The sequence below is a fragment of the Dendropsophus ebraccatus genome, chromosome 8 (assembly GCF_027789765.1).
Source record: "Dendropsophus ebraccatus isolate aDenEbr1 chromosome 8, aDenEbr1.pat, whole genome shotgun sequence".
Classification (NCBI taxonomy): Eukaryota; Metazoa; Chordata; class Amphibia; order Anura; family Hylidae; genus Dendropsophus; species Dendropsophus ebraccatus.
Genome location: NC_091461.1, coordinates 87,876,378 through 87,901,985, shown reverse-complemented (window position 1 = coordinate 87,901,985; position 25,608 = coordinate 87,876,378). Strand labels below are relative to the sequence as shown.

The 25,608-nt window shown below is 42.1% G+C and overlaps 1 long non-coding RNA gene across 1 annotated transcript in view; it reads right to left on the bottom strand.

Moving 5' to 3' along the window:
• Window positions 1-20,951, bottom strand: part of LOC138799547 (uncharacterized) — a 31,154-nt gene extending 10,203 nt beyond the window's left edge. Inside the window, exons 1-2 of the long non-coding RNA XR_011364276.1 lie at window positions 20,868-20,951; window positions 2,377-2,436 (exon numbers count right to left, since the gene is read on the bottom strand). This is a non-coding gene — a long non-coding RNA (uncharacterized lncRNA). The remainder of the gene's footprint in view (window positions 1-2,376; window positions 2,437-20,867) is intronic.
• Between the last annotated feature and the right edge of the window lie 4,657 nt (window positions 20,952-25,608).

Below are 25,608 nucleotides of genomic sequence, written 5' to 3'. Positions count from 1 at the left end.
TTGTCCATTTCTGAATGTATTATTTTCTTTTGAAGATATCAGAAGCAATCCTCCTCTTCTTTTGATAGATGAAGTGTCGGATCCTCGGGGTAGGCGGGGACCACAGGAGCCAGAATGACGGCGCTTCACGGCTTCAGGTTTGATGAAGTAAAACAATGAATTTTAATGGTCTCATAAACAACACGTTTCGAGGCATAAATTACCCCTTTGTCAAGTAGGAGTGACATTGTCTCTCCTACTTGACAAAGGGGCAATTTATGCCTCGAAACGCGTTGTTTATGAGACCATTAAAATTCATCGTTTTACTTCATCAAACCTGAAGCCGTGAAGCGCCGTCATTCTGGCTCCTGTGGTCCCAGCCTACCCCGAGGATCCGACACTTCATCTACCATTCTCCATTCCCTGATCTCCTGGCTTGGGATCTCGGCATCTACCCTTGGAGCCTGGCTGCTACGGCTACTACCTCTCTCTTCACTGATAGTGCATACAGGTGTTGTGTTCTTAGCACAACACCATCAGGTGAGCAGTTTTATTATCAGCTTGTTCGACCTACAATCTGTTGTTTACGTTATCACCCTATCCACTTTTTTAGCCCTCCTCTTCTTTTGAGTCCCAGAAATTAAAATATGTTCAGAAATTGACTCAATTGCAATCACTAGAAGACTTATTAAACTGAATGTAGCACCAAGGTTAATTTTTTTTCCTGATTAGAGCCAAAAGCTGAAACAGGTATTTTTTTCTAATTGGTGTGTATTTTCTGACTGTATTTTTATAACATTTTTAGTACATTATTGGGTCAAGATGACTGAGCTGTCTGTAACAGCATTTACAGATATGTTTTACAGCAATCCTCATGGACATAAACCCAGTAGACTGGCCTAGACCCTATTCACTTGAATGGGAGCGTTTTCTAGGCCTGCTCTGTAACCTGTGCAAGGGCCATATTTAAACCCTTAAGGAAACCGCAGATTTTGTCTATAAGGACAGCGTCAATTTTCATTTTGTTTTTTTTCTCCTCACCTAAGAGCCATAATACTTTTACCTTTCCATCTAAAGGGCCAGAAACAACTGTACTTGACTCCTTTCAATCTACCATAAAATGTATGATCCGTTCTTATGCAGTGCACTTTGTTTTCTTTATTTCATAGGTCAATCCAAATACAACGATGTTCATGTTTATATAACTTTTCAAATATTTTACCATTTTTAAAGTATTAAAACTTTTTGGGGGGGCTGGTTGGGGACTCATTTTCTCCACCACTATCTCTAGTTTTTATTGGTATCATATTGGTATAGATGAGATTTTTTTTTATCACTCTTAATAACAATATTGTTATAGTTAATAGATAGAATTGTGCACGCTACAATACCAAATATGTTTATTTATTTGTTAAAAACGGACGGGGGGGGTTAACTTGTTAAGTCCCCCGTAGGGGTCTTTTATAAGCACTCATCAAGTGAAGGATGAGTGATTTTCCTGGTTTTCCTGGTATATGCTAGAGATGTAAATGTTTTGGGTTTTCACACAAAAACTTTGCCATTTTCCTTCACAATTTAAATTATAAAAAAAAGGAAAATACTAAAATGAATTCAGCCAATGGACTTTTCTCCCAAAAGCAGCATATAGCACTATGCTTTGTCTGTAGTATTTCAGAGGGGAACATAGTAAATTCTTATCGAGAGATGTCTGTATTTTATGCAGCCGTGGATAGGGCATCATGTATCTGCTCCCAGCTTCCCTTTAATTTTAGCCTCATTACCTCAGAGTAATTCTGTAGAAGAGAAATAATGTGCTTGTTCATTTTTTAAATGTTGTAGCTATTTATATTTAAAGGGGAACTCCACATAAGGCAAACTTGTGTTCTATTAAAAGTACATTAAAAGTTATATACTGTAGATGTGTCTATATAATGTATTACCATATCTGTACAGTTCTGCCACACTGGTAGCTGATAGAAATCAAGCCAATTCACATTGTCTTCTGCTTTCACTGCTCTCCCACCTTAGGAGGCAAAGATTCCATTCCATTGTGTGTTTGCTGAGCACAGGCTGATGATGCAGACAGGGGGCAGGGTGTTGTGTCACACGAGGCTTGGCTGGATCCCCCAATCCCCTGAGTGATTCACTATCCCTGACCAGCCAGAAGCAGCTGCTGCAATTTTGTTCATTGTGCAAAACTCTGCAGTGAAATTAGGGCTGTGTTCACACATGTTGGAGTGCCACTGCAGTACTGCAGCGGCAGCACAAAAATGAAGCAGTAACACAATTAAACCACCCCAAACATGTGAAGTCAGCAGTCCCCTATGGTCAGTACTTGAGGTTAAGACGCATAAATAGCACTGATGAAACATTCCTCCAAAAAGCAGAAGAACTTACCCATCGCTTGGTCCTGAGGGGCTATCCGGAAGATGACCTTCGGGTGGCAAGAAATAGAGCCTTTGAAAAACAAAGACATCAGCTTTTATTTACAAATAAACAAAAAAACACCACACACAGAGAAACAAGTTCGCTTTCACGTTCAAATACAGCCCATTAGCGAATTTAATATGTAGTACAATACACAATAATTGGTATCTTGTACAAAATGATCCGATTCGTTCAAAGGTTTATTTAGATACACCCCTAATTACGTTTAAAAGAAGCAAGAATCTAAAAGACGTCCTGGTCCGCAGCCGTTTGCAAGAGGAGAAGAAAAAAACGGACTGGATCCGTGAATCAGCTCCAAAAGGCATGTTCAAGTGCGGAAATTGTGCGTGGTGTGCACAGTGCCTAGACACTAAGTCAATCACACTGAGGGGAGTGGTTTGTACTATAAAGGATTTCATATGCTGTGGCACAAAAGGTGTAGTGTACGCCATAGTTTGTAACTGTGGGGTACACTACATAAGAAACACTATTCGAAAGCTTAATCGCCGGTTTTATGAGCATGTGTATTCTTGTAGAACTAGCAAAGGGGCAACACGACTCATAGAGCATGTAAGAGACAAACATGGAGGAAACACAGATTGCCTCAGATTTGTTGGATTAGAACGAGTCCACAACAAAGCAGGGACAGATATAAACAAGATCTTACTCCAGAGAGAAGCCCGATTGATTTTAGCTACAGGGGCTGAAGGAAGCCTAGGTTTAAACGACAAACTAGATTTTAATATGTTTCCGTAAGTCACAGCATGATAAACGGTGTATTTGATATATGTTTTTATTATTTTTTTAGTTTTTTTTTTTCAAACTTTTTATTGATTTTTCCATAGAAGCAAATACATTACAACAAAGGACACATTAACAGGTCGTGCCCTTTTCATGAAAACATGGTCAATCTGACCGATATGCCAAAGTAGGAAGACATTATAATTTACAAGGTTTAAGTACTGAATATGAAATAAAACAACCTTCCTTTTTTAAGCTTCTTAACCTAACTTCCCCCGATAACATCCCCCCCCCCACATATAGGAAACAATAGATCCAACAACCTAGACGTCCAAGAATAGCTCATACCTTCAGGCGACCCAACGTTCCCGCAATATCAGCAGTCAGATACCATTTGGTTCCCGTGAACACCTTCATTAGCTCTTTAATTTCCTGGTCTGAATAAAATATTTCTACAAACAGTCTCCATTTCTTAAAGAATTTTACTGTGCTTTTCTCCTTGAGCCTTTCACATTCCACCCTGTCCATGAACAGAAAATGCTTCATCTGTGACAGAACCTCTGTCACAAGTGGCATAGCTGGCTGTAGCCACACTCTTAAAATACATCTCTTGGCCACCAACAAAAAAGCATGAAGAGTTAGTGGAACATTCATAGACTCCGGGACAGAGTGGAACAGAAGAAGCTGAGGTGAAAGGGGAACCTTTAGTTTCCATTTAGTATCGATTAGGGCCACCAATTGGGACCAGAAGGCCTGTGTCTGAGGGCAAGACCAGCTGCCGTGAATCAAATCCAATGCCGGCAGGTGGCACTTGGGGCAAGCCAGAAGTCTATCCTGAGCCATGGGATGAGGGGGATGTTAAACCCATATATAGCTCTGTGAATAGGACGATATTGTGATTCCCGCCATCTTTCATTGGGCACAGCCCTGCGCACCACTGCCCACCCCTTCAAAATTTTCCTAGGAAGGTCAGCATCATCAAATATAGTAGCCCATTTATTAAACATATTAGCACTGAGTGCATCACTAGATCTAGTCCCCAACTTATGAATTATTTTTTTAGTTTGTAAACGCTCACTTACACACGTCACGGAGTGAAGCTTTTTATTCCGGGCTCGGGTGAGAGGCGGTGTCTGTAGAAGCGCGCATGCGCGTGAAACAGCTGTTACTTTTCAAGTTTACATGTATCTAAACTCGTAGTGAGCACCAACCAGTGATCACCGATCTGTCTCTGTTCGTCTGCGGGATCCGAGAGTGTGGAAGCCTAGGTTCAGCTGTGCCGGTGGCTATTTGTCTACAAAGTACCACAATTAAATTATGCTAAACTGCAGAGAGGATCAGAGCCGGTACTGCCAATCCCACCTGGAGAAAAACAAGTTATGAACAGTATATCCCATGTAAGATAATATATATATTAAGTCCTTATTGTGGGGCTCAACTTCATCATAAAAGATGCTTGATCATAATATGTTCTTTACTTTATTGCAATATCAGCGTTACAGGTAGAGAATACAGAATGCTGTGTGGGTGGGACTACAATGAAATGATGAAGTACTGCAAATAATTCAGTAACACAATAAAACTAGGCTGAGAGAAAGCATTGCATTCTGGAACCTGTAGTACTGTGTACAACTGCTCAACCAGGAAGAACAGCCACACAATACAGAACGGAAACCTCCAAAACAAATGGATTTTTGGTAGTTTCAAAACTGGGATAGATAGGTAAGTAATGCTATTTGTTTCAGCATAAGTTTCATTTTCCCCCCCTGCTATTTGTTTCAGCAGAAGTTTCATTTCCCCCCCCCCCCCCCTCTACCTGGAGTTCCCCTTTTAAAGCCTTCCTAAGAGAAGCCATATTAGAAGTGGCTGGACGAAGGACCAGTGGACTTCAGTGTTTTTCACTGATAAAAGTCTATTCACGCTAAGCAGAAATGTAGGCTGTCAACTATGTTGGAGATGTCATGGAGAGCGCTATGCATCAGCCACTGCTGCCTTTGGTGGTTTTGGTGTGCCCACAATGGGCCCACAATGGGGCCTCTGCATGAACAAAATGGGCCTACTTTCCTCCTCCAGCTCATCAAGGTTGCATCATTAGGGAACGGCTGCTGGAGACTTGGGGACCTTAAACAAAGATTGCTGAATGGAGAGAAGTCCTCAACTGCCCTATGGATTGTGCAAGGGATTTTATCGCTGATAGATTATATAAAAATGGTTTTGTAGGTGTAATTTATATTTTTAAAACATTGACATCTATCTATCAGAATCTATAGGTAAAATGATTTGCATTAACACAAATAGTATTGATTCCACTATATTTGCTCCCACAGTTCACAGCATTAATTTTTCTTAAAGGGACCACATTAAAGGAGAAGTCCGGTGAAAATTTTTCGCAAAGTACTGGATTTCCCCCTCAAAAGTTATACAAATTACCAACATACACTTATTACGGGAAATGCACATAAAGTGCTTTTTCCCCTGCACTTACTACTGCATCAAGGCTTCACTTCCTGGATAAATTGGTGATGTCACGACCCGACTCCCAGAGCTGTGTGGTCTGTGGCTGCTGGAGAGGATGATGGCAGGGGGACACTGAGGGACACAGGGCTCTGGAGGGACACTGAGCATCCCCCTGCCATCATCCTCTCCAGCAGCCACAGCCCGCACAGCTCTGGGAGTCGGGTCGTGACATCCCCATGTTATCCAGGAAGTGAAGCCTTCATGCAGTAGTAAGTGCAGGGAAAAAAGCTATTTAAAAGCATTTCCTGTAATAAGTGTATATAGGTGATTTGTATAACTTTTGGGGAGCAATACAATACTTTGATAACATTTTTTGCCGTACTTCTCCTTTAAACCTTTGGTATTTGAAGTCTCCTTAACAAAAAAAGTTCTGTTGTTTTACAACGAAGTGGTGAAAGTCATAAAACTCATGAAAAATGAAAACTGATTTAATTAAGTAAAATGACTCCACAGTGCACTTAAGAGGGACCTAATTTATGGGGAACTCTTCCCACTGTGACTGGGCTGGAAACCGTACAATTAAAAGTTGATAAAATGTGTTTTTATTGATGAGGCACAGACTGAGGGAGCAAAACCTGACGGCACATAAAGTCTGCTTCCATTTAAAACATGATAAATATTTAGTTGTGCAAGCTGTTAAATTAATTAGTCTGTGGTATATAAGCAGCTGGGGCCAGGAAACAGAAAGTCACTCAGGTCTTATATGGTCAGAGAGGCGGATGGTGATACAGCTTAAACCACATCATTGTCAGTATACAGTAAGTAGTTTTATGATGTTCTGTTTGCTCTGTAATAAACCATCACTGTCAATTAAAGATAGCACAATTGGAAACGTACAATGCAAAGCTCTTATTTTGGTTTCACCGATGTGTGCATGAAAGAAAGTGTAGCCTATTTGGCCCAATCCTGTTGACCTAGTGGTTGATATGGGGCTGTGCTGCCTCTGGCTATACTGTTCTTGCCCCTTTGTGCTCCATAAATAGCCTATGCCTCAGGGGCATAACTACCCCTATTGCAGCCATCGTGGCTGCTGTGGGGCCCGCCACATCAGGGAACCCAGTGGCCCACTCCTGCAATACACTGGGCCCCCTGAGCCACAGCACCCAGTGGTCAAGCGGGCCTTGGTGTTACAAATGTCCTGTTAACTGCAAGCACTCCTAATGAGCACTTGCAGTTAAAGGTTATGAAAACACTTGATGGGTTTGTGGTCAGTCAGTAGGGAAGGGGCAATCAAATGTTTGCCCCTGCTTGGGACACATATCCAATAAAAATCTGTTGTGGTTACTCAGCCAGTTACTGTGATGTTGTTATTCATGGCGCCAGTACTGTAGTAGTACACAAGTGTGATGTTACTACCTGTTTTGGCTGGTTTATTATTATATATTATTTATTATTGCGGGGCCCTTGGGTGCTTTTCACGGCAACCTGGAGTGGTAGTAGACCCATCCAGAATGTCAGTACCACCACCCACAGGGGAAAAATAACCCAAGGTAGACAGTGGTGTGTGTGGGTGCAGGTGTGAGAAGATAAGACAGAGTCCCGTGCGTTTAGTACAAAAATAGAACACTTTACTGAACAACGTTGCAGGTGAACAGTACACTCAATACAGGTAGTGCAAATCTTGATAAAATTGGTTGCTGAAAGTAGAATAAGACCAGTGCTTTTAGAAGTAGGTGCTTGTATAAGTAAGTGCTTTGTGAAGAGAAGAAAGAGAAGAGCAGTGGCAAGAGGAGCCCTGACCAATGTAGAATCTGTACTATGAAAAGTAGATAGGAAGAAGTAAGTGATACTCGTACAATAACAAAGCAGGCAATATTGCTTTGTGGGAGAACAAAGAGGGAGGTAGCTACTGTAGCTAGTGTGTGAGGGCAAAAGGAGGAACTTATTAGTCTGTGGATACACAAAGGGGAGCAGTATTAGGCTATGTTCACACTAAGTAAAAGTACAGCCATTGTTGCCATCGGCAATAACAGCCGTACTTTATACGGTGTGGAGCACGGCCTATTCTTGAATGCGATTCCGGCCGGAGCGTATACACATAGTACACGCTTCGGCCGGGATCCCATGCGGCGCCACAAAGAGCTGACATGTCAGTTTTCTGCGGCCGCAATTAAGTGAATTGCGGCCGCAGAAAGACCTGTCAGTTCACACAATGAAGCGAGCGGCTTTGGCCGCTTGCTTTATTGTGTGCTATGGGAAGTTCTGATGCGGACGTGGGCTGATGCGTCCGCATCAGAACACTGCAGCCGGAAAGATCATCCGGCCGGTACCGGCCGGAATGATCTTTGCAGAGACCGGCCGGGTCACGGAATGGCCGGTCTCTTACGTAGTGGGAACAAAGCCTTAATGTGAAATGAAACAAAAATTCTTTCAACTGGCCAGAAAGTGCCAGAGATTTGAAATGTACTTCTATTAAAAAATATCAAGTCTTCCAGTACTTATTAGCCTCTGGATGCTCTGCAGGAAGTGGTGTATTCTCTCCAGTCTGACACAGTGTTCTTTTTTTCCACCTCTGTCCATGTCAAGAACCGTCCAGGGCAATTGCAAGTCCCCATAGAAAACTTCTCCTGCACTCCAGACTGCAGGAAATACAGCAGCTGGTAAGTACTGGAAGACTTGAGAATTTTTTTATAGTAAAGTAAATTACAAATCTCTAGCACTTTCTGGCACTAGTTGATTTGAAGAATTTTTTCTTTTTTTTTTTTTTTACTGAATTTTATTTGTAGAGACAGAAAGCGGACCATGTTAAGTGTGGGCACAAAAGGGTCTTATATAATATGTTGGAGGAACAAAGGTGACAAATTACTTTATGGGGTTACAATTTGGGAGACTAATTACTGTGTTGGCCACAAAAGAAAAAAAATCCCATATAAATAACTGCGCATCTCATATTGCTGACTAAACAGAAATGTAAAAAGGTGTTATGGAAACCTACGTCTTATCATATATCTTTATTTATATGTATCTATAGTTTTGAAACTTGATGTGAATTTGAACATATTTAGGTGTATATACATACAGGCCCTGCTTAACCGTATATACTGTACATTTGATTTTGCATATACCAAGTTCTCCCTAAATAGCTCAATGCTTCCCAAGACAAATAACGGCAATATGATCCTGCACAGCGGTGCACTATGATGGCATACAGGGAGACCTCATAGTTCATATCACAGGGGCTCTTTGTGCCACCACAACACCTCCATAAACACTTGTTTCTTCTGCACACGATCAAATCTCTAGTTTACAAGTTTTCAACAGATCATTAGATTTCATTGCAAAATCTGATATTTTTGCATTAAGAAATAGCATTTAATGGCATTTAAACCATGTCGAGGATGGTAACTGTAAAAGCGTAACTATGTATTTGTAGCTGTCAGTTTCTTAAATCCCTAAGTATACATCTGACAACTGCAAAGAAGAAAAAGTGGGGGGCGATAGTACTACTCAGTGAAAGAGACCTCAAGCAAATTTATGAAATATTGAACATAGGAAACAGGATCATCTCATGTGGTTAAGCATAGAGGCAAAACTCAAAGGAAAGTCAGAAATACCACTTGACTGCAGCTACAGCTCAGAAAAGGAGAGAAAAGACATACAGTAGTCCATCCAATATCTTATAAGGATCTATTGCTGATTATCTTATTTTTTTAAAGATGATCATAAGGTTCTTGGGTCCGCTTACCTCTTTCCTTATACCTCAGTTATGTGGGTATCGGCTGTTTATGAAAAACACAGAGTCATAAGGCTCTATTACACAAAGTGATTGTCGGAAATAGAGAGAACGATCAGCCGATGATCGTGTCTTTGGCTGATCGTTCATTTAGGGCCAGACCTAAAATCATTGTTCCCCCCACGGTTGAATAGCAGTGCGCGGCGCGCGACCGACGATTTGACAAGCAGCAGCTTGACAATAGCAACGATCTGCTGCCGTCTCTCTGGTGTAATAGGAACCGTGGCAGCAGACCTCCACTATCTCCTATGGACTGCCCGGACGATCTAAACAACGTCCAGGGAGCCCCACTCCCACAGCTCTCCGCACCACATCCCGCACTTACCTGCTTGCTGTCAGTGTCTGTAATAGCGCCGGCAGCAAGCAATGAACGAAGAGCAAGCGAGCGCTAACTTGAGAGGTTGGCGCTCACTTGCTCAAGGAGATTGCCCTGTGTAGTAGGGGCTTTAGAGTTATATAGTAGGGGCATGCTTAACTGCACAGCACCACAGCAACTTAACAAACCCACAACATTTTAATGAGTAGCTATTAGAGATGAGCACAGTTTGATCATATTCAAGTCCAATCATTCGGCATTTGAATACTGGAGGTTGAAGAAGTTGGATGCAACAGCCTATGGCTGTATCCTTGTTTTCCCGGACACCCTAGGGTTGCATCTAACTTCTTTAGCCACCGGTATTCAAATGACTCAGACTCAAGTGTGCTCGAGTTGTGTTTTAGCAATTGTGGGGGTCTGGGCACCTGGACCACCAGTGGTCAAAATTTTTGACATGTCTGTTTCATGAAATGATAATCAGACTTCAATAGACAGTGAACTGTGATGTTTGAGTAAGAACCTTTCCTTCTGGATTCTAGTGCACAAAGAAAGGTTAAAAAAAGCAGGGTGAGTGGTAGCTAGCGCTCTTCTGCTACCAATATTTGCTCTGAAAAGTGTACTAGTACTCCTTCCTACAGTATGATGGTGTAAGACCATTTGTTTAGAAAGGGGGAGATTTATCAAATATGGTGTAAAGTGAAACGGGCTCAGTTACCCATAGCAACCAATCAGATTCCTCTTTTTATTCCTCACAGACTCTTTGGAAAATGAAAGGTGGAATCTGATTGGTTGCTAGGGGCAACTGAGCCAGTTTCACTTTACACCATGTTTGATAAATCCCCCCAAAGAGTTCAGGAGTAGTTGCAGAACAATGAACTTTACTGAACAGTTCTGCAAAATAAAGTAGCAGTTACAGTTCAAGCATAGATCCTTGTTCACAAGGTGCAGTTTTCACTTGGGATTAGGTCTGTCAACAGTTCAACCACTGACTTGAAACAGGAACACTGCAGATCACATGACTTGACCTCCTCAGCCTGGACAGGTTGGATCTCTAGGGTGGTATCTGACCTCTGGTGACTTAGCAGTGCATGCTAAGACAGGAAATGGAAAAGGCAGTACAGCAGCTCAGGAACAGGTACTGGCCAGCGGCCAGGCCACTGGAAGACAACATACTGGCTCTGGATACAGCTGGTCCAACATACACAGAAACTCTGGAACACCACTAAGAAACTTAATCTCATGGCCTGCTCCAACCACCTTTTTATCCTAAAACTTGATAGGGGATTGGCCAGGACAGATGGGGAGACTTTTGGTAGGACCCTGATAAGCCCAGAGGTATGGGAGGATACTGACAGAATGCCTCCTTAAAGGACAAGTGCCATGAAAAACTTTTTCCCAGTAATTGAAGCACATTACAAAGTTATATAACTCTGTAATATGCTTCAATCACCTATCGGCCTCCCTTCCCTGTCTTTTCCCCCCTCCACCCCCCACCAGGAAGTGTCCTGACTCACACAGACCTGATTACTGTCGTCACCGTCACCAAGCTCTTCTCTCAGCTCCTTCTCCTGTTACACCAGCCTCCCCCCTCCCCTGCCTTGTCAGGTGACAGGCTTGCTCAGCTCCCATTGGCTGAACAACTGCAAGCCATCACTTGTCACATCTCACTTGCTTATCTTCCCTCAGACTGACATAGGCAGCTCCCCCCTCCCCTCATACCCTCTCTCCTGCTGCCGTGGACTCAGTGAAGGAGTCATGTCACTAGAGAAGATAAGCTGAGCAAGCAGAGTCACCTGACAAGGAGGGGAGGCTGGTGTAACAGGAGCTAGAGCAGCCCTCCTGCTGATGACTCATCCTCACAAGAAGGAGCTGCCTGGTGACGGTGACGACAGTAATCAGGTCTGTGTGAGTCAGGACGCTTCCTGGTGGGGGGTGGAGGGGGGAAAAGACAGGGAAGGGAGGCAGATAGGTGATTGAAGCATATTACAGAGTTATATAACTTTGTAATGTGCTTCAATTACTGGGAAAAAGTTTTTCATGGCACTTGTCCTTTAAGCAAGAGGCAAAGAGTAGAGATGAGCAAACTTGCCGGATTTGCCATATGAACCAAAAATCTCGGTGTCTGATAGATAGAATAAAGTGGAAAACACATACAAATGCAGAATATACACCCTTCATCAACAAAATACCCTGTTAACATGCAATAATAATTAGACTAGTGCCACCCTACACATGTATACATCTAGCAACAACAATAGGCAGGGTTATGGGACACTGCAACTGTATCTGGGTTCACTGGACACAGATGTTAATGAAGGTGATGGTTGTCCAGAGATCTAGGGCACCAGGTCAAAAATATATGGGTTGCATCTCAAATACTAATACTAATAGTGATGCCCCTGGCCCCAAGATTCTGCACAGTTCACTCTTACCCTTTTCACTCTCTGAGGCTGCGTTCACACTACGTATATTTCAGTCAGTATATGTATATTTCAGTCAGTATTGCAACCAAAACCAGGAGTGGATTAAAAACACAGAAAGGCTCTGTTCACACAATGTTGAAATTGAGTGGATGGCCGCTATTTAATGGCAAATATTTGCTGTTATTTTAGAACAACGGCTGTTGTATTGAAATAATGGCCGTTATTTACTGTTATATGGCGGCCATCCACTCAATTTCATCATTGTGTGAACTGATCCTTTCTGTGTTTTTAATCCATTCCTGATTTTGGTTGCAATACTGACTGAAAAATACTGACTGAAATATACGTAGTGTGAACGCAGCCTCAACATGCATATTGTATTGTTTTTGCTTTCCAGACTATGAAGTTTTACTGTAGAGAAATTCTGACTTCTATCTGTACCCATGCGTCTGCACACTAAAGCAGCACATAATGAAGGTGCCTGATATTTTCTCTTCCTTGTCCCCAGCTCTGACACAGATCTATTTGTGCAGTATGAGGGTAGAGATTCTTTCAGCTCCCAGCATGTTCTACTAACAAGCCAATGGCAAAATCAATATGCTCAGTGCCAGCAAAGTCACAGCAACCTTTGAAGGCATCAGACAGATCCATCCTAACCCTCAACATCTTAATTTCCAATCACCAGTGTTCCAGCCCCTGTGTCACTAACATGACAACTCAAACAAATACTAACTCATTCTCTGCTGAAGCCAGAGTCAGGTTATGCTGTCTGCACAGATAGCAATGTCATTTCTATAACATCAGATTACCGTCATAAAACGTAGAGAGATGTTCACACACGCACACAAGTTCTGCAGATACTATTACTACAGCATGGTTTATATGGCTACCATCACCTCCAGATTCACTACATGTTTGCTAAAATTTAAATGCTTGTGACATGTGAGGAACAATTTGCCTACACTGTGCCTTAATGTTCTTTTAACACCTCCCAGTCATTTATATTGATATATATCCTAACTATATTTGCAAGGGTATTTAGTTATCATTAACCTCTTGGCGACCCAGGGCGAACCTGTCAAAACTGACAGCTGCATTTACATTGCTCTTTTTCCTCATCCCTGGTGTCTAGTGGATGGAGGGGGGATCCATTCCTCTGGCCGGGCATCACAAGGATGTTGATTCCAGCTCGGTAATCCATTGCTCTGGGCTCCAGCAGCCCAGTGCAATGGAGCACTGATCTAATGGATCTATGCAGTATGTGTATACTGCATTGATCTCTATGACAGATCAGTGCAGTTGTATTAGAGTTTTTTCATTAATAAAAAAATAGCCTCCCCTAATAACGGTTTAAATCACCTCCATTTTCCCATTTATAAATACAAATAAATAAAAAATAAACATATTTGGCATTGCTGTGTGTGTAATCGTCCAAACTATTAAATTATGACATTTCTGATTTCACACAGTAAATGGCATAAATGCAAAAAAAAATGCCAAAGTGCAGAATTGCTCATTTTAGGTCACAATAAATCCATAAAAAGTGTAAGAAAAAGCTATCAAAAAATTTCAAATACGCAAGAAAAGTACCGCTAGAAAGTACAGATCATGGCACAAAAAACAACACCTTACACAGCCCCATAGACCAAAGGATAAAAGTTTTATAAGGATGGCAATAGAGCAATTTTAAGAGCATTTAGTTGTTTTTTTTTACCTTTTTAATTTCTTAAAAGCAGCCAAATAAAATAAGTTATAAAAGTTATAAGTTGCATATCATTGTAATCGTACTGACTTGGGGAACATATATAACATGTCAGTTTTACCATAGGGTGAATGGCGTAAACATGGAACCCCTCAAAATAAAAAAAAATCGTGTTTTTCAATTACACATCGCAAATAATTTTTTTCCGGTTTCGCTGCATGTTTTAGAAGGGGTCTTCTGCACAGATCTCAAAACTGACTGCAAATGATCTTTACAAAGTCTTATACTGACTAATGAAGAATTTTAGAGGTGACTGAGAGGCCATCCACACACTAGCCTCACTGACACCGGGAGCACCCAGCTATATCGATAAACAAGGCTCTGGCCATAAAGAGCTATACTGATCTGTGATAGAAGTGTATTCATTTTAAACCAAGAAGGGCCAACATTTACACCACAGAATAGAGAACTACACTGAGAATTCAAAGAAGAGTTGTCAGGCTGGAGATAAATATCTGATCTGTCACTGAACTGAAATCACTTGCACCAGCAATTCCGTCGCGGAATTCCGCTACTTTTGCTCAGTGGGAACGGGGGCTAACAATGATTGCTGCTAAAATGTTTATATCAGATTTCTGGGCAGATTTCTGGTTTTTCTTTATATTTCTCATCATCTTTATAATTTATTATAGTTTTTCAGATTCTTTGTTGTTAACTAGAGATGAGCGAACCTGGAGCATGCTCGAGTGGATCCGAACCCGAACTTTCAGCATTTGATTAGCGGTGGCTGCTGAAGTTGGATAAAGCCCTAAGGCTATGTGGAAATCATGGATATAGTCATTGGCTGTATCCATGTTTTCCAGACAACCTTAGAGCTTTATCCAAGTTCAGCAGCCCCAGCTAATCAATTGCCAAACGATCGGGTTCGAATCGACTCAAACCTGAACCCGGTTCGCTCATCTTTATTGTTAACTTAACTGTGCAGGAATTTTTGATAAAATATTCTGAAAAGAACGAAATAATCTGTTTGGCAAATCCAGCCATAGTTTTAGAAGATATCAGAAGAGATGCTAAAAAAAGAGTAACAATAATTAGATTTAGGCTTTATTCACATCTATGACAGGAATTTCATTCATAACAGAAAACAAGACACAACACTTGATACATTGCACGTCGGACACCAATGCAGCCTGACGAACCCTATGGACTTATAATGGGGTCTGTCGAATAGCACTGCATACTACGCTATTCTTTCCATGAAATACAACAAAATCTGTGACTAAAGCTCAGATGAATATGTGAACATGGCCTTATACTTAAAAAAAAAACAAAAAACAAAACAAAACAAAGCAAAACACAAAAAGAAGACATGACACTTAAAAAGAAACGTTGGAATCTATAGTGGAAGAATTCCAATACGCCAATATTTTACTTATCTTTACCATCATAGGACAATCAAGCGCTATCACTTTTAAACATAGGTACATTATCTGGATGCTAAGAATAACTATTTATACCACAAAAGTTGTTCTAGGTTGTTCTACTGCCAGAACCTGAGATGTAGTTTCTGCTGACAGTGAGCACATAAAAGCACTGCCTCCCTCCCTTCTTCCCTCTCTCTCACACAGCTCAGTGTCCATTCCGTTGTAATTGGCTCCCGAATTATTTATGACATTAATTGCTGTATTATCGACTGTCTGTCAGCTGCCCTGCCAGTCAGTCCATCGTTCTGAGCTCACGGTGCAGGGTGCAGCCTCCGTCAGACTGACAAGCTAATTAGACCCGTCACCCGCCTCTGTGACAAATGCTGCTCCCTTTGAACAGTTCCCTGAAATAGGCTTCTATTTTCTGGCCCACCTGTCTCCCCTACCCCCACCTTTTTCTACTTTCACAGTTTGCCAGCTATTGCCAAGAACATCAAAGTGCAATGTAAAAGCAGAAGCAATGTAAGCCAGAATGAATCTGAGAACTGCTTTGTAAGAATAGAATACGTGAATTGCCATCGCTTGACTGCAAAGTCTGAGCGGTATAATGAACGTATAGCAAATAAACCTATGCATGTGGTCAGAAAAAACTGGTTTATCTTATATTCAGTTATAATTACAATCAATGGATCACATGGTAAACCTATATCTCCCCTATGTTAAAGGGAACCTGTGTGCTAAGCCACTTCTGGACCTCGGGCTCCCTGAGAGTAAATTACATTTTACTCTGAAAAGCTGCCGTGCTTTAGAGATAACATTTAAAAAGTGTCAGCGAAAAAAAAAAAAAAACTATAGGAAAGCTTCTCTCCACCCAGTATGTCCCTGTTCATATAGGAAGATACCTATCAATAAAGTTGAGAAAAGTTGTGAGAAGTTGGAGGAGAGCTGCCCAGTTAACTATGTTATCTCAAAAGCACTGCAGAGTAAAACATAGATCAAGGTACCTGACCCTGATTTTTAATTATGGTAGCAAAAAATTGCACTAAACAGACAGGCAAAAAAAAAAGAAAAACTACGTGGCGGCACAAAGTGTCCTCTGCAGCTCTAAAGTATTAAGGAGTAGGGACATTGCTAGTGTGCTACTAAATGGTGCTCCACTACATGGCATCTTACAGATAATAACATCTAGGGGCAGTTAGAGCCATACAGAGGTACAGTAAAGCCCCAATCATGTACAGTATATAGAAGCAATATAAAAGGGGTTGGCCATTTTATAGTAAAATAGTTGAGTGTACAGTATTAGTAAGTGTACTCACAGCACTTACTGACTACAGCACCCTGTGTATCTCTTAGAGCTAAAATCAGACCCCTGGGTTGCCCTGCTCTGTGGCGAGTCTGTCCATAAGATTGCAGACATGGGGGGAGCATGTGACATGGTCCTGCCCCCCAGTTTCCACCACTGAGCCTGTATATGCCGATTGAGGACACTGGGGGGCGGAGCATGGTCACATGTTCCTCCATGTCGGCCATCTTATGGACAGACTCTCCACAGAGCAGGGCAGCACAGCTTGGAGGAGGGGAGTCAGATTTGAGCTCTATGAGGTACACAGGGAGCTGCTGTTAGTGTTGTGAGTACACTTACTAATACTGTATACTGAGAAATTGTTCTATAAAGTGGCCCACCCCTCTAAATGTCAAAACCACACAATCCATAATACAACTAAATGGCTGGGGACAAAATTTGCTCAAACTGAAAAATGTTGATAGCTGCTTTGGTTTTCTTTAATTCTATCTCTTTATTTTGATATTCAGACTACTTTAATTATACAGTAAAAGCTCATCTGATTATATCCCTTTAAAGAATCATCATTATAAAGCATGCTCGAGTGGGTTGTATCCTGTTTGACCTCTGTAGATTCTTTTCAATGTAACATTTAAAGAATAGCAGCAGTTCATATCCCCCAACCAAGAAAAAGCAGCCTTTAAATGTCAGGAGATGGGATAGGAGGCAGGCCCACATGCTAGCTACTTTCTAATTAATCAAAATAACATCTCTTTTAGTCATTAGACAGGGAAATCAATGGAGTCAGCTTCTGTGAGGCGACCAGGGACCCAGGAAAACACCTTGTATTGACAGATTTCTAGAATGCTTAACTATTTAAGGACACGAAAAAGTCTTTTTTTGCTTTGAAAGAAATTTCATGTCAGTAACAAAATGACACACACAAAACACTGGGAAACGTGCTGACACGGACTGGGGAGACTAGAAGGCTATACTGGATTACAGGGAAACGTGCTGACACTGACTGGGGAGACTAGAAGGCTATACTGGATTACAGGGAAACGTGCTGACACTGACTGGGGAGACTAGAAAGCTATACTGGATTACAGGAAAACGTGCTGACATGGACTTAAGTGTCTATAAGGAATTCCTGGTTTAAGTTAAATTTTTTTTTTTTTAAACAGTTGCAAATGTTCAGGGAATAAGGTGGCAGTCAGCGCCATTTTCCCCTTGTGTAAGCGGAGGAATGTCTCTGTACATTGTCCATTTAAGGCCCTTAGGATGAGTCTCATGTAACAGAGGTTTTTCTGTATGGCTTCCTTCACATGTCTGTAAGAGCTTTGCAGACTGAGAAAAAGCAACTCCAACTGTCTGTATTATTTTTAGGGTATGTCCACACTACGGAATCCTGTGGATTCTGCAGCTCACACACCTCTCATCTCCGCTGGTCCTATAGGCTTCATTATATGGTTTGGCAGATTCCGGCACCGACATGAAGAATGAGTGGGTTTATTCTTCGGGATGATGGCAGAATCTACCAAACCAGTGGCGTAGCTACAATGAAGGCAGGCAGGGCGACTGCTATGGGGCCCCTGCAGAAAGGGGGCCTGAGGAAGCCTGCCCTGCCTTCATGGTAGGTACCCTGCTCCCCCAGGGGTCCAGAGAGGAAGAGGGACCCCCACTGCACTGTTCAGCCCCCTCACTGAAGTGCCGGGTGAGCGGGCTGAACAGAGGAGCAGGACCTGCCAGACGGCACATGAGGGATGAAGGACCTTTGGGTCACATGACCCAAAGGTCCTCAATACCTATGTGAAGATCAGCCCGGACTACAGGAGGAGGAGGGGGAAGCCTGGGAGCTGTAAGTGCTGTGTATGTGTGTCAGTGAGTGTATATATGTGTCTGTGGGTATATGTATATGTCAGTGTGTGTATATACACTCACCAGCCACTTTATTAGGTACACCATGTTAGTAACGGGTTGGACCCCCTTTTGCCTTCAGAACTGCCTCAATTCTTCGTGGCATAGATACAACAAGGTGCTGGAAGCATTCCTCAGAGATTTTGGTCCATATTGACATGATGGCATCACACAGTTGCCGCAGATTTGTCGGCTGCACATCCATGATGTGAATCTCCCGTTCCACCACATCCCAAAGATGCTCTATTGGATTGAGATCTGGTGACTGTGGAGGCCATTTGAGTACAGTGAACTCATTGTCATGTTTAAGAAACCAGTCTGGTTCTAGCTTTATGACATGGCGCATTATCCTGCTGAAAGTAGCCATCAGATGTTGGGTACATTGTGGTCATAAAGGGATGGACATGGTCAGCAATAATACTCAGGTAGGCTGTGGCGTTGCAACGATGCTCAATTGGTACCAAGGGGCCCAAAGAGTGCCAAGAAAATATTCCCCACACCATGACACCACCACCACCAGCCTGAACCGTTGATACAAGGCAGGATGGATCCATGCTTTCATGTTGTTGACGCCAAATTCTGACCCTACCATCCGAATGTCGCAGCAGAAATCGAGACTCATCAGACCAGGCAACGTTTTTCCAATCTTCTACTGTCCAATTTCGATGAGCTTGTGCAAATTGTAGCCTCAGTTTCCTGTTCTTAGCTGAAAGGAGTGGCACCCGGTGTGGTCTTCTGCTGCTGTAGCCCATCTGCCTCAAAGTTCGACGTACTGTGCGTTCAGAGATGCTCTTCTGCCTACCTTGGTTGTAACGGTTGGCAATTTGAGTCACTGTTGCCTTTCTATCAGCTCGAACCAGTCTGCCCATTCTCCTCTGACCTCTGGCATCAACAAGGCATTTCCGCCCAAAGAACTGCCGCTCACTGGATGTTTTTTCTTTTTCGGACCTTTTCTTTTTTTTACCTTAAACGTAGCATCCTCATTAGTGCAAAAACCCAGACTTTTCCAGCAGAAAATTTTCCAAGACGCTACCTCCTCTCATTTGCCTTTCTACTATAGTGTGTTCATGTGTCTATTATAGGCCCTTTTGGTGGTGGATAGGGTTCAGCATGGGCACTTTTACAGGTCTGTATCTATGCAGCCCCATACACAACAAGGCGCATTACACTGTGGGTTGTTATCTTTTCAGCAATTAGTGTTCTTTGCACACTTTGTGATAGGCACTTTCTAAATTAACAAAACCTGCCAATTTCGAGATGTTCTGACCCCGTCATCTACAGTATCACAGTTTTGACTATTGTCAAAGTCACTTACTGCTCTATTACACCAACAGATTATTTGACAGATTTCTTTGAGCCAAAGCCAGGAACAGACTATAAACAGAGAATATGTAATAAAGGAAAGACTGATATTTCTTCTCTTTTCAAATCCATTCCTGGCTTTGGCTAAAAAAAAATCTATCAGATAATCTATTAGTTAGATTACTACACTTTCTATTTTCTCTGCTTACAACCCATCAGATTGAAGAATTGACCTGATGCTCAAAAAAATAAACCCACCCGCTAATCAGAAGATAATGCAAGGTATGACTTATCGATTTATTTATATGTTTATAGAATTCCTACTTTCAACCAGTCCTAAGCCTAATAATACAGTATGTACAGAGTTTATCTACCTACAAATTAAAGATTAAAATATTAGCAATATCAGCTTCCACATAACCTAAAGTCATCTGTACTTGTTTCCTTTCCCTAATAAATCAATAAAAATCAAAATGAGTAAAAGAATAAAATTCAGTAGGCTTTGTTACCGGTAACTTACAGGTCACTTTAAGAGTCCTCGAACATTTTATTATAATTTCTGTTAGGATGAAGCAATCTGAACCAACAAAGTACACTACACAAAGGTTTTGTATCACATGCAATGCTGGAGGTCATCTCCGTTTTCTGTCACATACATAATGTTCCTGAATGTATCGCAAACATAAAAGGGAAAATAGCAGCATTTTCACATTGGATGTTTTCCTTCAAACCTCCCACAGTACAAGGCTTTTTCTTTGCGCATACCCCAGAGGAAGAAGTTTGGTGGTCCTGCCTGCTGCCTACGTGTTTCTAGCTCCACCTCGCTCGCTGCTAGGAAGCCAAGCCAGGGGTAGCTACCTGGGGGTCCCCTGCCACAGCAAGTCCAACCCACCTTGCAGTGGGTTCTGATGAAAACCAGCGACCCCTTAGACTCCGCTCCCTGGTGCGGCTTGTGCCTTCACTAGTGGTGGTCCAGTGGAACCACTGCTCCTGCTGTTACACTCAATACTGTAAACCACAATCCTGATAGAAGCTGAGTGACTAAATTAAGGGATACCTGGAAGTCACAAATGAGGGTTAAATGTCACAACGGCTGGCACCTACCTCATTGCATCAACAAAGGGGCATGCAGGCTTGTTCAACGCTCCATATACTAAGAAACACATTGCACACTGTTTTGAGTATTCCTCCTTGTAAAAACAAAAACAAAAAAAACTAATAAATAAAAGAATACAGTGATGCCAAAGTAGCTTCCAGATAATAATCCTGCATTTATTAAATACAAGATTAAAATTATGAAAATGTTAGTTTTCAGATATCCCTAACTATAACCATGACTGTAATGACCAATTATAGCCTAAAACTTGAAGCCAGTCTATAAACTAAACTCATTTGTGCACATTTCCTAACAGGGGCGGATTACCTTTACCATAGGCCCCGGGCTGTTCACCAGGCCTGGGCCCCCACCCTACTGTAACTATGGTAACACTAGCATGGTGTTCATAGTACAGGATAGATAATGTCATAATGCCCTGCAAAATTGTGGTAAAAAGTTGTGTTTTTTTGCAAATCATGGCAGAACTGTAGCCAGGTGACAGTACAGCACTTAAAGTATAAGTTTTTTTGGGTGGACATGGGCCCCCCACAAGAGCTCAGCGCCCCGGGCTACCACCCGAAACGAACCTCTTATAATCTGCTACTGTTTCCTAATGCTAAAAACTGTGATACTAAAATCATTTAATCTGTCTGTAATCAAATTTGTCTGTAATGTTGGTTTTATATTCTTAATTACCTTTCAGGTACCTTTCACAAGTGTCTATTATATTATACTTTGTCCAAAAAAAAAGGGAATTATTATTTAGAATAGCTAGGCATTCTATTAAAATCCTATGTGATATATGCAAGATCAGAAGGAAATTCTGCTATCATATACTTTGCCCAGAAAAACCTAGTCATGATACGTAATACCTTAATTTCATACAATGATGGTTAGGTTACATATATACTGTGAAGATAATCATGGCTATGCTCCAGACTGTTGATCCCCCCAGCACAGGACACCCGTAGAACCTGAGAGCAGAACAGAACTGCTACCGAAATTTAGCTGCTCACATTAGCAGCTGTGTATTAGAATAATAATAATAATAATAATAATAATAATAATAATAATAATAATAATAATAATAATAATTTTTATTTATATAGCGCCAACAGATTCCGCAGAACTTTACAATTCTGGGGGTACATACATAGACAAAAATAGACATTACAGAGATATACATATAATTATCCATACATGAGGAGTGAGGTCCCTGCTCGCATGCATCAGCTTACACACTATCAGGAGGGGGTGCGAGACAGAATGGCAGAGGGGCAAAGTGCTTCATTGTTCTTATGGTCCGGCCATCATTATAAATAAGGCAGTGCAGGTAGAACATATTACTTTCATAGATCATTGCATTTAAACCAGTGGACCTCCTACAGTTGCAAATCTACATTTCCAGTAATGATGGGAATTGCAGTTTTGGAACAGCTGGAGGGACGCAGGCTTGACGCCTGAGTTATAGATGGCTGGTTTCCAGCTTAGTACACTCCCCCATCAGCCCATATGGCTTGTGCTCAATAGACACCTTTGTCCTTAATTTTTTAATGTTGAATGCAAAATGAACCAACATTCTACATTGCCTTTATTAAAATTTCCCTACCATTTAGCTACTATTAGATAAGAAAAATCCATCAGACTTTTTGCTTTCTATGAGAGAGGGGGAGTGAATTACACACTAGCATAAAGTATGGACAGACAGGAGAGAAGCCTTGGAGCACAGTTCACACAGACTAAAGATAGAGAGGAAAGCAGATACAAGGCGGGTAGGGTTGAACCATATAGGCTGTGTACAGGTGTATATTAAAAGTAGAGCTTACTTACCAAACTGTATAGGTTGTAAAAGAAAAACAAAGCGATTTCTTTCTTTTAATGATGGAGAAATATTTTTTTTTCTTTTCTTACCATAATAATTATAAAGCTAAAATAAAAAGAAGGTATCCATAACCTTTAAATATGTATTTGGCTGGGTGTTCTTGACCATTGTGTGGGCTGTAGAACCATCAAAGAACCTTCTAACACCATACAGTATATTATGGGGGAAAACTCTTTAAAACTTAACTCTTGAGACTTAAAATAAGTCCTCAGATAGTAACACTGTTCATGTAAAAGAACATACAGTAGGTTGGACAGCTGTATACCAACAATAGCAGATAAGGGATATTTTTATTTTTACTATGTGATACGTGTCTGTACAAGCTCTGTACAGAGACATAAAACAGCTCCCATGGTATATTGTGTGTGTAGGCTCTCAATGGGGTTATCCACGTTTTTAACATTAGATTGGTTGGTATCCCTTCATACAGCTTAGGCTGGGTTCACACAACATTTTCCAGTCTGTTTAGGGTATATGTTTTTAAATGGTTACGTCAACCACATTTTTGTGTATGCTAAAAATGGGGGAGGGGGGGGGAGGGCATCCATTTTGGTACTTTTTTTCACAACAGAAGTCAATGGAAAAACAGATCCAAACCGACTGCACACAATTGCATCCTTTTTTTTTAAAATGTATACGTTAAATGGACTGCGCAGTGTGAACCCAGCCCTATTCTTGGGGATGCTGGGAGTTGGACCCTATAGAGGGTAGGCCATACATTTTAAAAGCCTCTATGACCAATAATCCATGTTGCGGTCTACTGCTGCACGTGTAGAGTTAAAACTGCTAGTGAGCATGCATGGTTCCTGTTAAAGACGCACCCCAATATCTATTCTTGTAACCACATGTGAAGCCCTGAGCTTCTTAATCCAGCCAGTCTTCCTCTACACCAGTAACCTTTAAGTGTCAAGAAGCTTAGTCTGTAATATAATTAGTACGAACATTTATCTAGTCCCAGGGAAATAATTAATAGGCTATTTTTTGTTCTGTTCCTGAGGGAACATTCACTCAAAGAATTACAGCCCACTAAATTTATTTGTCTGAAATTCTATTTGTGCGTCTCACGGCAAACTTATCAAAAAGCACCCAATTGCTGTTCAGGCATAAAGCTCTCTTTGCATTAGCTTCCTCCACTGCTTTCTTGCCAAATGTGCAAATGCAATATATTTTCCCTATGTATTATTAATTATGTGTTTATTAATGCATGAGACTACAAGCCATTTCAATACAGAACAAAATGATGCATTTTGTACAATACAACACTCCTGCAGAACGTCAGGGAACTTAATATAACATGAGGGGGTAAGTGGGGAGGGGGGGACCTGAAAACAAGGGGAGAACAGCTGCTCTAAATAATGAATCTCTGTCTACATACAGGGAAGTGCTGGTCAGAAGCTAACAAGCAAATTTTATCTACTGTATACGAATGCGCTATCAACCTGTAGGTAATAAAAAGGGGGCGATGTAAATAGGTCATAGTGAAACTTACACAAACAGGCCACAGGCTTACCGCTGAACACGCTATTCTTTCCTGGAAGCTCTGCTTCTAGGGTAAAGTAATTCTATACACAGGGCATCCAATGTAGCATACAACCATTGTTGAGGCATAGAGAGGTCCAGAGAAAATCCATTGATGACCTATCCATAGCGTAGGCCATCAATGGCTAACCTGTAGGGTGCCAACACCGGGCAGAACCATCACACCCAAATGTGAAGAATGCATCGGCTACCTTGGCACCAGGTTACTGCAGCAGGGCTCCCATTCACTGCAATGTGATTCACACACCTGTATGACACCTTTATTACAGAGCCATGCAAAGCAGGGGCACAATATATTTGTGAGCATTAGGTGTAAGGGATGGTCCGAACCCGTTGAGGTTCGGATGAACCCGAACGCTCGGCATCGGATTCCCACTGTCTGCCCGCTCCGTGCAGCGGGCGGATCCAGCGGGAAGACCGCCTGGAAAAATGGGATACAGCCTATGGCTATGGCTGTATCCCATTTTTCCAGGCGGTCCTCCTGCTTTATCTGCCCGCTGCACGGAGAGGGCAGAAAGCGGGAATCATTACCGAGGGTTCAGGTTCGTACGAACCCGATCCGAACTCGGTTCAGACCATCCCTATTAGGTGTATAAACATACCCATCTAATCATTGCAAAGATGCAATGGCAGCATCATTGGGGTTAAAGGGGTTGTCCGGCGCTAAAAAATTATTCACAGAATAACACACATTACAAAGTTATACAACTTTGTAATGTATGTTATGTCTGTGAATGGCCCCCTTCCCCGTGTCCCACCACCCCCACCCGTGTACCCGGAAGTGTGGTGCGCTATACATACCTGTCACGTGCCGACCACGGTCTCCGATCCTCAGCAGTGACGTCTTCTTCGGGCGGCCAGCGGATCTTCCCGAGTGCTGGCCGCCCTCTGCAGCGTCATCCGAAGCTCAGCCGCGATTGGCTGAGCATAACTGTGCTCAGCCAATCGCGGCTGAGCGGCTGATGACGCGGCCACGTCATCAGCTGCTCAGCTGCAATTGGCTGAGCACAGTTATGCTCAGCCAATCGCGGCTGAGCTTCGGATGACGCTGCAGAGGGCGGCCAGCACTCGGGAAGATCCGCTGGCCGCCCGAAGAAGACGTCACTGCTGAGGATCGGAGACCGTGGTTGGCACGTGACAGGTATGTATAGCGCACCACACTTCCGGGTACACGGGTGGGGGTGGTGGGACACGGGGAAGGGGGCCATTCACAGACATAACATACATTACAAAGTTGTATAACTTTGTAATGTGTGTTATTCTGTGAATAATTTTTTAGCGCCGGACAACCCCTTTAAATCGTACCAAAGGTCCTCCCAGTACATCAG